Source organism: Agelaius tricolor, unplaced genomic scaffold, assembly GCF_023055355.1.
Source record: "Agelaius tricolor isolate 1412-34295 unplaced genomic scaffold, bAgeTri1.0.p SCAF_5, whole genome shotgun sequence".
NCBI lineage: Eukaryota > Metazoa > Chordata > Aves > Passeriformes > Icteridae > Agelaius > Agelaius tricolor.
In genome coordinates, this window is record NW_027269265.1 from 23259860 (window position 1) to 23275139 (window position 15280).

Here is a 15280-nt window from a genome sequence, read left to right on the forward strand (position 1 = left end):
CCCACCCCAGGGCCCAGCCTGGCCCTCCCCAAGCCACATCTCTACACTGAACTAGAGCAATTCTCTTTCTTTCCACAGTCCAACCTCCTTTCTTGACCTGGCTCTGTAGCCTGTCTGCTGCTAGGCAAGAACCAGTTTTCAATCTCCTCTGCTCCATTTTCCATTTTTAATGCAGAATATTTCAACCTGGAGGATAATTTTCCCTTCTTCAAATGAATTTTTAACATAGCTGTCTCCCAGAAAGGTAAACTAGAAGAGACACCAAATCACTAAATCCAGCCATAAGGACTAACTTATATAATTCCCTTCATAAACTAACCAGGGTCAATCTTGAAACCAATTGGAATTTTGCTCTCCCTGTTCTCACTAGAAAGCTGCCCTTACTACTTGGAAAGGAAAAAATATTCTATTAATCTCCATCCTAAATTTGCTCAGGCAAGGAAAGACAGCACTCATGCAGCAAAGTGCTGGGTAGGACATAAGCCTCAGAACAGAATTCAAACAAATCAGACTGAATCACAAAGAATAGCACTGAGGAATGAAAGCAGAACTGTTTGCAAAGCAATTAATCTTGGGCTTGGAAGTGCTGATTCTCCCAGCCATTTCAGATCCTGAAGGCTCCTGAACCCTGTAGAGTCCCCACATCTCTTCCATTCTCCAAGTGCATATTAGGACCATGACACCACTGTGTCTCTGGACCACCAGCTCTTTTGGAAGGTGCTTCCAAGCAAAGCATTTGAATGAATATCTAGCCTTCATTCAGTTCCCTGAGCCCTGCCTAGCACAGCTGCTGCCAAATTGCAGCTTCAGCCCAGGAGAACTGCAGGAAAGGAGAATGCTGGTGTCTACGGAGAGTAGAAGGTGTATATTGTCCAAAGTTCAACATATAAAACAGTAAAATGAGGTTGCAGAGGGTCAAACGCTTAAGGATAGATACTAAAAAGCCCTGGGAAACAGAAACTGCACGTATTGAACTTTCCTTCTGCCCCTTGATCCTAGACACCACTGAAGTAAGCAAGAAGATTGGGGTTTTTTTTACTTTTTGGTCAAATTCCATTTGCAGGAAGCCAAAATAGTGATGCTAGACACAAAGGCATGTCATATCCCAGCAGAAACATGGCTCCCCAGCTTACATGGGTAGATGCAGCCGGGTCACAGATACTTGCACTGAATCAGAGATTCCTGTCATCCAACTGTGGATGAGGATAATGGGAAACACAACAGAAGAGATGGGGTAGCCATCTGCTCCTCTCCCTTGACTGCGCTGTGAAACTGTAGGCTCTGTTTGGGATAAACCAGCACTTATTTCCAAGGCAACAAATTGCACTATTATAAACAAGAGAGGACCAGGAGATGCCTGCAGGTTGGAAGCTGAGAGGAAGATCATCCTTCACGAAGGCAAAGGTGGACTGATGAGGCAGGACTCCGAGCTCTTGCCCAGGGTGCTGCTTTTGCCAGTGTGACCATCTGAAACCTCTTCCCTGCTGCCCCAAGCACAAGGCACCCTGACCATGTAGTACAGCTGGATGTTGTCACAGCTGCAGAGGGGCTAGGTTGCCTTACAGCTTTGTGAGTATCTTTATCTACAACCTGACTGAAGGAACAGCCATAAAAATCAGAGATGCAGAACATCCTTCTGGTGCCCTGGGTCTAGAGCTACAAGTCACAGCAGAGGCATTGCTGGGGCAAAACCCATGCATTCTGCTGCACCTCCATGTGACAAGTGCTCAGGCCCAAGCAGGGGATCATAAAACGGGCTCTGATGGTCTGATACAAAGAAAACAGAGCTGGACAATTATAGGCTAAGGCCCAAAGAGGCACAAGATAAACATAAGCAAAACACATTAGATTGCCATGACTTGTAGGATTGTCCCCTCTCCCATGTGGTGATCCTTATGGAGCATAGCTCCCCAACTTACATAGAAAACTAAGTGCACTTGAACCTGGGGGAAACCAAGATGAAGAAAAGCTGGAGAAATAAAATTACAGCAGAAACATAAGCCTTCTTTAAGGAAGGAATGAGGCTGAGCAGGAGGAGCAGGAGTGAGAGACATAAGCGACCAATTCAGGTAAGCCATTGAGTGCTAAGAGATAAAGCCCCACAGAAGAGCACACACAGTTCAGGAGAAAAGAGATCAAAAGGAAGAGAGCTGAGCTATTTACTGATGATGAAGTATGTTCCCTGTGGGGCAGATGGACCAACTAAGCACACTTAAGTTCAAAACATGGGGCTAAATGTGGGGTGCAATGAAGAGAGGGGATGCTAGTGGATAAAGACAGAGAAGCCATTAAAGAGGAAATAGGAGTGAGATTCCAATAGCTGAAGGCAGAAGCTGTAGTCACAGCATATATGAACTGCAGGACTCCTGACAGCTTAGATATCTGCTTAAAATGCAGGCTTGGAATCTAAAAGACCTGAGTAAATGTGTGTCTGTACATTCAGCTGCAGAATGGGGGTGCCTTAAATGCCAAAGAGCTTGAGGACTGGTGTGCATCTCTACCACTGCATCGCTGCTGCAGTTCCCAAGATGCTCAACCTATGTCCTCCCAGCAGTCCTGGGACTCTCAGACCTCATGTACAGCACAGGCACTCTCATGGTGGGGCCAGGTGAATTCTGCTCCTACATGGCAGAAAGCAAACCACAGTGCCAAGGAAGGCACTCTGTGCAGAGGGCAGGAAGAGCAGGAACAGCGGGTTGGGGAAACTGCCCTGGGAGGGTGCTGAAGACCTATAGGTGAGAAGAGGCTCATGCACATGCATGGACACAGGAAGAATCCCAGGAAGTATCAGAATGAAATGGAGAAGGCTAAGGACCAGAGCTGACCTGCTGAGGCTGCAAAAGCAAACAAAAATCCCTAGAAACTAGAGAATGAGAGAGGGAAGTGCAGGGGTTGCAACTGCCCATAGAGAAGGGCAGACAGCTGGCCAGGGAGGAGGTGCACTTGCCCACAGTCAACTTTACTGAAGGCTCCTCCAAAAATCATTAGTAGCAGAGTGTCAGAGTAAGAATAGTTAGTTAAAGGAGAGATCCCAAGGCAGAATCAACATGGTGTAAGCAAAAGATCCCATTGTGTGAGTTGTCTGTGGGGCAAACTCCAACTCCTTGGTAAGTCTGAGAGTGGATCAAGGGGTAGAGAGAGAAGAAGAATGGCATCCCTTGAGATTCTTCAGCGATCTGCCTGCTCTGGAATTAATGGGCTCCCAGTAGGGACTGTGTGAGCCAGCACTGTTGTACAAACTGGACTGGACTTTCCAGGAACCGAGGAAAACCACAAACTGCCTTTGTGACGTGGACAAACATGTGGAGCATACAAAAGCTTGGCTCATTCCAACTGATAGCCATCAATCAGTTCCCCCAAAGGCTGGGGCAGATATAGCCCATGTAAGACTAGATTCTCCACTGCCACCAGTACCTAGGAATAGCAAAACTAATTTTAGCTCATGGCAGCAGGAAGGACTCACTGGCCCCTTTGGGTTTTTCTCCTGAGCACACTACATCCATTTTAGAGCGGGAAATGTTTCTGCCCTTTCTTTCCCTGCTCAATTCTTCCGGACAAAAATCTTCCTCTGTGCACTCTGTGACTCCATCAGGGCTTCCTACTAACAGGCACTGTGAAAAAGGAAGTCTTCCTGTTGTACACAGTCAGCCCTGTGTCACTGCTGGTTGGATTCATGTGTCACCAGTAGCCCTGAGGAAATCCAGCCTGGGATGTGGTTAGCTGCTACATGGTCACATAACATGACACACAGAGACAATATAGAGCTTGCCCTCAGGTGTGTTAGGGGTTAAGTCCACCAAGCAACTGCTTCTGCTGCCTAAACCAAATTTGCTCTTTTTCTTCTCTCTCTTGGTTTTTTTTGTTGGTTTTGGTTTTGTTTGGGTTTTCTTTGGTTCTTTTTTTTTTTTTGGGGGGGGGGGGGTTGTTTATTTGTTGTTGGGTTTTTTTGGCGGCAGGGGTTGTGGCTTTTTGGATTTTTTCTGGTTTTTTGTTGAGGAGTTAGTAAAAAGAAAAAAAAAAAAAGAGCTGCTATTTGTTTTGCCCCTGCAGGAGCCATGAAGGGAGCTCTGCAGAGTGGACAGTACAGTCACTGTGGCATGGCAGCAGTGAGGGAGCTGAACTGGGAGCTGTGAGGTGAAGGTCCCTGTTTAACAGCTTTCCGTTTGTTTACCAAAAAAATATTGTTCCATCATAAAAACTCCCAAAATAGTTCACGTCTTGACAGACTGACTGGCAGCTACCCAGCTCTGCAGGATCCTGCTAAATGAAAGGAAATAAAAAGAGCTAATCTGGTACCCACGTCCCAGTGCTTGCAGCTTGGGAATCTGCAGTTTCAGGGCTCAGCTGTCCCAGTAGGTGCAGGGTAGGGCAGAGAGCCCTCCGGTCAAGAGGCTGGATTTACTGATGGCACCAGCTTTTCCATGACTGCTGGGCAGGCTGATAAGGAAGACAGCACTCACCTTTCAATGAATGATCAACTTCTGCTTTATTTTTAAACCAAAAGTTTTTTCCCCTCCACCCAGCTCTGTAAAGCTTTACCTTCACAAGACAGCCACACTAAGGCTTTCAATTCCTGAGAGTTATCAGTGGCTTCTTTGGGGAATTTTTTTCATACAGGCTTTGTTCTGGACCAGTGTGTCTCCTGACCAGCTAATATATCACTTGTTGCTGTGAAGGTCTTAGTATGACAACTTACAGTTGCTGCAGATTGTGGTGATCTTATTAGATATAAATGGAAAGCATCAAACAGCATATGACAGCCAAGTCAAAGACAGTCATTGTCTGTAGGAAGAGCAAAAAGCCACTGTGAAGTCCTGCAGCCTGCCACAGTGACCAAAGGACTGTGCACACTGTGACTCACAGTGCAGAGAAGCAAAAAACCCAGATTAGGTCATGCAGAATTAGCAGCCTCTGTGGAAAGAACCTATCCTCACCAAATTGCAGATGTCTCCCCAGCTGCAGAGTTAACTTCTCCATGGCCCTTATGGCACCCAGGGCAAGTCTGCTTTAGGAAGGGAATGAGGGAAATTTGCACCCCAGATCATTCCCAGTGGTGGCCTCATGGGATTCTCCATTCATTCCTTAGACATTTTAGTATCCAGCCTTTAAATCAGGCCAGGCTGTAGCAGCAGACTTGCAGGAGGGTGGAGGGATGACCATTCCCCAAGTGCTTGCCCTCATGAGTGGTGTACAAAGCCAGGCTGGCTGTGCTGGCTGTGGTGGTTCCTCTTCTTGTGACAGGATCAGTTTGGCCTCCCACTGTGCAACATTCCTGAGCAGTGCCACACCAGTTCAGGAGCCAGACAGGGGAGACCTTTCACTACAAGTGAGCTCAGGGCTTGCTTGGTTTAGATACCACTATCACAAAAAAGAGCTGGACCTGGTGGGCCAATCGGTCAGCTCTCAGCCACAAGCCAGACACAAGTGACAGGTGACATTGCTAATGGATTTCACACAGCTTTGAGGCTCCTTCCAAAGTGCACATGGTGTGCATGCTGCCAGCTGGGGCTCTCTTTACCCACTTGTCACACCTGAGAGAAAAGCTGACCACCACATTTTGCACTGGAGGTATGCTGCCATTGCAGGCTGGCTCTGTCTCATGACTGGCCACTCCTCTTGATCCATTTCTACACACTTGCTCTGGGTAAGCCACATGGCTTCTTATGGTGGAAAACAGACCTGACAGCATTGGGTATTACTTTCATCATTTCAGTCTCAAGGACACAGGGAGCTGAACCCTTCACAGCACAAAAAAGAGAGCCTTTAGCTGAGGAAGTGCCATAGAGGAAGAGGAGGTATGGTTTGCACATCAGGGCAAGATGGAAGCATCCTTAGAAGCAATGGTTTGTAGCCATCCCATAAGATCCTGGGGAAGCAGGGAGCCTGCATCAGCTGGATCTCCACAGATCCAGGGGGATCTCCAAGCAAGCATGCTGTGTTCCTCCTGCCCAGGCTGGCCACCACATTGAAGCCAGCACTCACTCTTCACCCTTTCCCCTCTGCATTCAGCTCCCCCAAGCTCCACACTGCAGTTGAACAATTACCTGGTAGGAGCACACTGGGAGGCTGCTCATGAATGAAGGTAGCAGGACTAGGGGGAGTGGAAGTGTCTCTGAAATGACACAGCCTATTTTGGGGGAACTGTGGACAACAGCCTGCTGATCTGGCTGTTGAGATGCCTGATTCTTGGGAGTTTATTTTCCCTTTGTGCTTGCTTTCCCGTGGATTGTGAGAGGACTCTTTGTGTACTCCAACAATCGTGCTTCAGGGTAAAAAATGTCTTCAACCACCAGCCCATTTTCTAGTCTTCTTTTCCCCATGTTTGTCCATGCTTCACATTTGCACAGTCAGGTGCCTCTGGTCTGACAATTTTGTGCTGCAGGGCTGCTATAATGCAGGGCTGGAAACTCCTCTCCTTCAGCCCTCACACAGCTTGTTGTGGACAGAGACTGATCCCCATGGAGAGCATTCAGCCACTCTGAGACCAGCCCCTGTAAAACAAGTGCCACAGCTGTGCTCCCAGGCCCTGAGTCACCCATTTCCTCTTCCACTCATGGGGCAGGTGATGCACCAGGAGTGGCACAGTTCTCCCAGCACCTCCTCAGTCATAATTTTCCTATTATTTTATGATTACTGTTTAGGACATTATCATCAGCAGACCAGGTCTAAGGGCACAGGTGAAGGGCATTCCCCTTTCACATCTTAACGCTCCAGGGCTGGCACTATAAACCATGCTAAACAAAACCAAAGCTTTAATTTTGGAGGAAAATGAAATGCTGCCATCTTGCTCCTGGGTTACCAAAGCAAATCAAGGTCTCATCAGTCACCAAAACCAAAAGCCCCCAAACACTGCACTTAACCCCATCTTTTTGAGTGGTGTATTAATAGGAGACTGCTGCTGGTCTGTTTCCAAGAAAGCAGCTGCAGAGAAAGCCGGGGTCTTGGCTCTGTAGTCTGGGTGTCTGGGGCTCACTTGGGTCCATAGACTAAGGTGCTCTCCTCACCTGCAACTCTGCCTGCTCTGTAGGCAGGGCTCCCTTTACCAGGTGTCTAGGATCTTGGCCACATCTCAGAGATGATTCTCACATATTTCTGGATGGGATTGACCATTTAAGACTCCACTCCAGCCCTTGGCTCTTCTCATAGAACAGCCCCCAACCAAAAATTTGCCTTTCTGCATTCTTTGCTGGGACATCCTTCCACTCCAAACAGCATGTGAATGAATCAAGCTGGTGGGGGCAGGTCTCTGGGATTCCACTGCCAGCAAATAAAGCACAAACTATCACTGCTGTCCCAAAATTCTCCTTCAAATGAAAAACCTCAGAGAAAGGGCCAGGAATTGAACTTATCTCTGCTCTGAAGTATTAAGTGAAGAAAAACGTAAATACAGGCTTTGTGGCTCAAAGAAGTCAACAGAACTCCCAGATGCACCCTTGTCAGCATCAGACACCTGCCAAGTCCCACCCTGCTCATCCCTGGCTAGTGCATTTGGTTGCTATCAGAGAAATCTAGCTCTTTATCAAGACTCATTTTACATTATTTGTTATCATTACATAGCAAGTAATCAGATTCATTATTATTGCTCTTTCCATCTTGCCAGATATGGGACTCCCACCCCCTCCCTGTGGAGACACAGCTCACTTCTAGGAAGTACTTTCCTGATGCTAAGTCTAAATTTTCCTCTTTTGCTAACGCAATCTCCATCTCCTCACAGATGTTTGGAGACAGCGATACTTCCCCCACCTATGTCATCTTTTGGCTAAACTGGTTAGCATTGTGTTCAATCTATCTCCCCTGCCTGTCAACACCTTCAGTTTCCCCCAGTTCAGATCACAATATTTGGTAAACTGTTCAAGAGAGGTCCTTACTCCCCTCCTCAAGAGGAAAATCCCACTGGCATCTTTCTCGCAAGCATAACGTAACACAGACCCCCTGCCTGACCTGCTCCCCACTGCTGTCCTTTGGGCTGCACTCCAAAAATTATGAAAGTTATTAGAAAGTCAATTCCTTCTCTTATCTTTCTGTTTCTGTAAGGGTAGGACCTTGCTTGCTCCAAGTTGCTGCTGACAAGCATAAACAAATTATCAGAGTCCTTTTTCAGCCAGTTGGCAGGCAAGTCCATGCTGGAATCTATGAGTCCAGGACATGAAGTTTTGTGAAAGCCACAGTTGTTATCTGTTTTGCCCCTTTCTCAAATTGCCCACAACTTTGTCTCTCTTGCATGCAGGAGGGCGGGAGCTCCACACTGATCTCATCCATCACAGATGGCAGAAAGAAGACCAGCCCATGCACTAGGGAAGGGGGAAGCAAGTCTCTATGATTGGCAATGAGCAACTGGCTACAAGAGAAAGCTCCCCCAGCAAAGCAGATTAAAGGGCTTATTTTCACTTGTTCTCAGTACAACACACCAGTTCAGTCAGTCTATAAGTCTTACTGCATTAAGTTCTTCACATTCTGGTTGAGAAAAATCAAAGAGATAATTGCCTAGTTCATGCAGTCACTGGTTGACATAATTCCTCATGCTCTTTGTGCCATGTGGGGTACTGCTCGCTTAATTCACATTAACTGGCTCCAGCTTTGGACTTTTACTTCCCACTCTTCCAAGAATCTTGTGACAGTGGGTGGATCATGATAAAAAAGCAGAGCTGAAAGCAACTAAGCAATCTCTGCATGGTATCACTCCCCACTTCCAGGAAAGAGATGCTTTCTTAAGGAGCAGGCTAGAGCCAAAATGAACAAGGAATATCTTGCAGTCGAGCAGGTCTCCACTGCAGGATTTGAAAGGGGCTCTGACGAGGGCTGGTGGGCATGCTGGGCTGGTGTGGGGTATGGAGAACTGCAGGGACAGAGGAGCCACAAAGGAGAAGTAGCATGGGAGAGCTGCTGCAGAACTAAATCTCTTTTTTTGCATATTCTGTAGCAGCACTAAAAGCGCCATTGCTTGTTTATCTCTTCTGGAAGTGGATTAAGCAAAACTGAAGGATGGTATGCAGAGTTCAGTGTCCTCACAGGGAACTCGTGCACAAAAGCTACTGGTCTCACACTCTTAGCCCTCAACACTCACTGCTACATGTGGTAGGGATATTGCAACAGCAAGGAGAAGGAAAAAAAGGGAAAGAACCATCCCTTTTGATGCCTGGTAGTGAGAGAAAGCCATTTCCAAACAGAGTAATGGGCATAGGAAGAGAGTGTATTAATTCCTCTCCATTAAAGATCTGGAAAAGCCTTGTGAACATTTCCTTTCCTGCATTATTAACAGTTCTGCAGGGTGATATCATCGGGGCCTTTTCCAAACTCGGAGCGTCTCAGACATTACAACACCAGGTTTTGGCTGCTGATACATATGACCAGCTACACCCACCCCAGCCCCCTCCCTGCAACACCCCCAAAGAGACCAGTGAACCCCCACTGCCAGACCCACCAGAACCTCTGTTCAGCATCTTAGCAGTCACAAGCCTCCAAGACCTCATCCCTGAACACTGTACCTATACCTAAGCAAATGCCCTCAAAGTCTGCTCAGCTAAAAATAGACTGTAATTGCTCCAAAGAGCCTAACATTCTGAGTCCCACTGTTTTTAAGACCAAGAAAGCAAGTAGCTCATGATGCCAGGATGCTGACAGGTAGGTTTGGAAATAGGAAGAGGGAGGATAGCAGGTGCCTCTGAAGGATATCTCCAACCAGGCCAAGGTCAATGCAAAGGTCTGTTTCCCTAGAGCTGCAGAGCAAGTCCTGGGCAAATTAACAGCTCAAAAGTTGAAAACCTGCTCTTGGCAAAGCTACTTGCAAGGTGAAGGAAGGAGAGCAGCTCTTTGTAGTCCCCAGCAGTTATGTGCTCACATTCTGCACTCCAGAACTTCTGTTGCACATGTCTTGATAGTTGCAGTTCTCCTCTAGGTATGGTGGGGCTCATGTCCAAACTAGCTCTGCACCAGCATAAAGAGGAAATGTCTCCCTTGACATTAATGAAATTAGCTCAGAGTGTCAAATTAGGCCAAGAGCAGAATCTGGGTATGGTGGAGATTTGCAGCCACAGAGCAGCCTACCAGCAGAACAGACAAAAAAAGCATGTCAGCGAAGAGGTTTTAGTTTCAATTTGTCCAAGAATCACAAAAAAGCAGCCGTCATTAAAAAATTCCTGAGCTGGGTTCCTCAAAATAGTGGAAGTTTCGTTTAGTGCTTACCCCAAGCAGTGTGTTAGCAACGCACTCAGGGCGCCTTCTGTAGAGAGAAAAAGTGCCAAAGGCAGAAGAAAAATAAACAAACCAAATGCCTGGGCTGTTCCACTGGCCAGCACAGATGTCAGATTCGCTGTTAATAATGCTGATGGTTGACCTGCTTCCCTGCTGCAGTCACGCCCAGGAAGGTGTGAGGAGCCCCAGAGTTGCAGACAGCATGTGCTTGAAGTGTCCCCCAGTGGGTTTGCACGACAGCCTGGCAGCTCTGCTCTACAGATGTGCTCTGTCAGTATAAAACATCCCAGGGCTGTCAGCCTGCTCCCAGCAGCCTCATCCACTCCCCCTTATGCTTAAGGATCACAGAATTGCAAGGCTTTCTTCTGTTTACTGTAAGGACATGTTGCCTGGATCCTTTTTGGATGGAAACTCTCTGCTACATTGCTCTCTAGCAACCTTAGTCAAGGTTCCCCAGAGTTTTTCCAGCCCACCAGACAGTTTGGTTGTTCCAAAACAAGACTGGATTAGTTCAAATCCAGTATTTGATCCAATGGCTCAGCTACATCCCTGCTAGGATATTGCCCTCAGTATCACCACTCTGCCTACTTAGCAAGCAGTCCACGGATGAGAAAGACATGCCAGAAGTTACTCAGTTCACCAAAGCAAACTAACCACAAAGGTCCTGAGCTGGCAGCCTTTCACCAGGAAGAGATCTGCTCCTAAAGCTCTGCTCTTCCATCACTCTGGCAGCTTTCTGCTGCTATTGTTTCCCCCTTCTCTCTCTTCAGAGATTTATTTTAGTACTGACAGGGACACTGCAAGGACCTTTCTTTCCTTTCTCCATTCTAAGGCACTTCCTTTTCTCTCTCTCCCACCCTCTGTGTAGACAAGAGGGCCCATTTCCCTGCAGTGATTAATTCCTTTTGGCCCTTACAACTCAGAAGAGATTTTCTTTTACTGCTGGTTTTATCCCTCTCTGATTTAAAATGCACCTTGCATCCTATAAAATAGCTCCAAGCACTTCCCATTGGGATTATGGATAAAAAACCAGCCTGAGTCCTCACAGGAGACAGTCAGAGAAGAACATAGTGGGTAGGGGTAAAGAAAGTACATGGATGCTAGTGTACAGTTCTGGGAAAAGCATCACTTCCCTACTTTAAAAGGGATGTTGACCACTGAGGAATGGAGGAGGAAGAGAGGCTGCAATGGCTGAGAGCTGCACTATTTGCCCCACAGTAAGCTCAGCCTCTTTAGCATCTTGCACGCTTAGAAGAAAGCGTCTTTATTCCACTGTAAGCCCAGGGAGTAAACATGGAGTACTCAAAAAGTCTTTAATCTCCTGAAGAAAGGAATATGGGAACCACAGCCGGATGCCATTGCCAGGCAACCTTTGATTAGAACTAAAGCACTGCTTTGTAGAGTGTGGCTGATCAATCCCTGCACAGGGTAGATCCCTGTCTCCATTGCATTCTGCACTGAGGCTGCTTAGCCTCCCAAAAGCTGGCAAACCCATATTATTGGGTGTGGGACAGAGGAAACTGCTTGAAATGAAGGGGCCAGTCTTACACAAGAGGTGAGGCTGGATGATTGCCTGTCAAACCTGAGGAGCTTGTGAATTGCCAGAGCTCTCGTTTTGCCTGTGGCATTTCTGTAAAGCTGCCACTGGTGCTGGTTCAGTGCTGGCATGTGTCCTGGAAGCACACCTTCTCCAAGCTGTTCATTGTTCCAGGTCTGCCAGAGACTGAATTTGCTCCCCTGCCTCTGGCAAGAAAGTTTCAGCTTTCCTTGTATAACCTTGCAGAAGGAGGGAGCATGGCAACCAGAGGGGGCTGGCTACACCCTTGAACCACAGACAGGAGGCCATGCACCCCAGATCCACAGAGGAGGGTGGACAGTCAAGGTGACCCCAGAGGCACTGGGCCAACTCAGCAAACCAGCTCAGATAACACCCACTGCAGTGTGGCACAGATGAAGGAGGAACTCCCAAGGTATGCAAATAATCTCAAGGACCCAGTGGTAACAGTTGTACACCAGATCAACTTGCAAAACTGAGCTACAGCCCTCCCAGAGTAATGTAGTAAGGTGCTCCATAAGGCAGAATCTATGGTTCCTGAAGTTTATAAGCAGTACCCAAAAGAACTCCAGCTACTGTGCAGCACCCTCCTAGTCTTTTTGACACATAAACCTGATGCAAGGGGACAGCATATATAGACCAGACAGTGAAGACTTCCCACAAAAGGAAGCCATGCCACCTTGAAAACTTGCCAAGAGCTGATGGGCTGCACCTAAATCCCTGCAAAGTCCCTCAGGATACAGGCACTGCTTTCAAGGTTCAAGCCTGATTAAAGAAGAGCTTAGAAAATGCAGCCAACCAAGAGAGTCTTATTCTCAAGTGCATGAAACTGCAGAGAGGTGTATCTAAATCTTCACTCGTGAGCACAGACTGTCAAGATTTCTCTCCAGTATTAAGAAGCACAAGCTAGTCTAGATAAGGATCTTGGAACAGAAGAAAGCAGGTGAGCCAGTTTCCACACTGGTGTCCCCTGCCTTTGAATGCCTCTGCCACACAACATTGCTCCTGGCTTCCTCTTCCCACCTCTCCCATCCCCAGTTCTGGCTAGTTCTGATGCATGTGTGTGCTGGCTGTGGTACTAACACATACACCCTGCATTTACAGGGTGCCTGTACATCCCTGGTTGCCAGACCAGGGTCCAAACCAACTGCACTCTCCATCTTTTCCATGGCCTGGCACTCAACCAGGCCCGATTCTTCCGTCCACCTGCAGAACCTCACAAAACCTGTAGAAATGTAACAACCTTGGGAATTTCTGCTCTTATCTCAAATTTGGTTGAAACTGTTCCACATGTTCAAAAGTTGCCAGAAGGGCCCCACGGTAAACAGCATGATTACATAAACTTTGTCATCTTAGGAAACCATCCAAAACCAGCCAAGAGCCTCATACACTACATCCACAGCCCTACAGGTACCTTGCTGCAACAGGACTGGCCAAGAAGGTGCTCTTTGTGCATGGAGCACAGGCAGCTGGTGCTTTGCTGCCCTTGCAGCTCACTTGCACATTGTAACATGCGCAAGAAATAAACTGCTTATTAAGCAGCAACCCCAGGTTTGTCTGGTTTTGCTCATGGTGGGTGTCTGTCCTCACTGAGATGATTCATGAGTTGACACTATTTTCTGTTCTCCCCTTCTGTCTCCAGCCAGAGCTCTGATATCCCTGGCTCAAAGCCAGGGTGCAGGGTGAGTGTCTCTCCCTTGTTTATAGCAGGGCTGGGGGATGTTTAAACGAAGGTGGCGATGGGAATCTTGGAAACTTCACAGCACACAACTGCAGCCACAATCCTTCCTGCAGCTGACAAGTTCCACTCAGGCCAGAGTATAGAAATTTCTTTATCTAAAGAAAAATCCATTGACCAGCTACTTCTGGAAATGAAGGCAATCTGAGGGATTGTACTAGTTCCAAAGGAAATTTAAAAACCATAATCACTCATAGCCTGATCTTTCAAAGACAAGAGTCCAAATCAAAAACTTTGTGTGCAGCTGCATGCTTAGTAGACACATGCAGCTACCGTGATTGCCTGCAAAAAGAAACACTTTGACAGGAGAAAGTCTCGCCTCTGTGGCAAGAGCAGGTCCATGCTGAACAGCACAGCTTCAGTGCTGATGGGGTCAGAGCACAAACCCAGCTTTAAAATAAAAAATTCTCCAGTCATTGGTTTAGTAAGGAAGCCCTACAGATTATTACTAAAGCTAAAAGAATTTGTTTAGATCCATGCTGTGTTTCACTGTGAATGTTTATTTTCTTTCAGCACTTCATTCAGCTTGGACAATGACAGCAAGCTAATTAGTTTCATATTTGTCCATACTTTTAAGCCTTTCTCTTTTACAGGATTTCATTACTGCAATACCAAGATTGTAAGCATGATGAGCAAAGGCATGCTTGATTTTTTTGGAAAAAGTCTAGAAGTCTTCACTTGATAACTTATTTTTTTATCATCAAGTATTCCAATAAGTTTGCTACTAGCTAATGACTACATTAGAGGGTCAAAACTGACCTGAGCATGTTTACTTTAAAAAAAAAAAAAAAACACCAAAAAAAACCCAACCAAACAAAAAACCCCCACCACAACCAAAAGCCTAGCTTAGCAAAATGAAATGCTTGCAAGCAGAAAAACTCTTGGAGTCAGAGAAAGAAGAATCAACTCTGACATGACACATTATTATTTTTTAATGCCTTCTGCAACTTGAATGCCAATGGTATACTTGATGCTTGGATGGGTACCAAGTGCCAAGAGCCAGCAACATCAAGCCTATCTATTTTTGGGGTTCAAGATAACAAACACATTTAGGGGCTCTGCAGGACTGTCTGTTGATGACCCTTTTCAAGAAAACCATTTGGACACCTTACAAGAGTCTCAAACACAGGAGTCTGGGAAACCCTAAACAAACAATGCACTGGAGTGCCTGAACTGCTCATTTTTGCAAGGGCAGTTCTGTCTGAGAGTGCAGCTAAGCACTGGTTCAGTGCTGAATTGCTTATTTTCTGGGAATGCAGCATGAAGTACAGGATCCATCACTGGCCACAAGGACACCACACAGGACCATTTAAGAAGAGAAAGAACCTGAAAGGCAGAAGGAGCTTGGCAGCAGCACACTCTGACTGCTGCATGTTTCCCACACTGACATCACCAGCACCACTGGCAGGAGGAGGGGCACAGCAGCCTGAGTGCTGAACATTGCCTCATTTAAGGGTCTTGGTTCACCCACCAGGGACCTGGAATTGCTGGGGAACTCCTGGAGCAGAGCTGGGGTCCAGCCACCACATGGCACCTTCAAAGTGCCAACATGGATCAAGTAATTCCACAGGACAATTCTCAGCTACTCCTCCCTGGACCCACACTAATAACTCCCCATAAAAGCCAGTGTCCCACCTCTCCTTCCCTCCCACAATTACCCTGTATCAATTTTATTTTCTTCTTTCTGCTTCCTTCCCATATTCTGCCCCAGCTTCCATATCTCCTATTCAGTCATTTCTACTGGTGGGTAGTCCTGTTATCTATCAACACCAACCTTTTGGAAAGTAAAAGCTCCA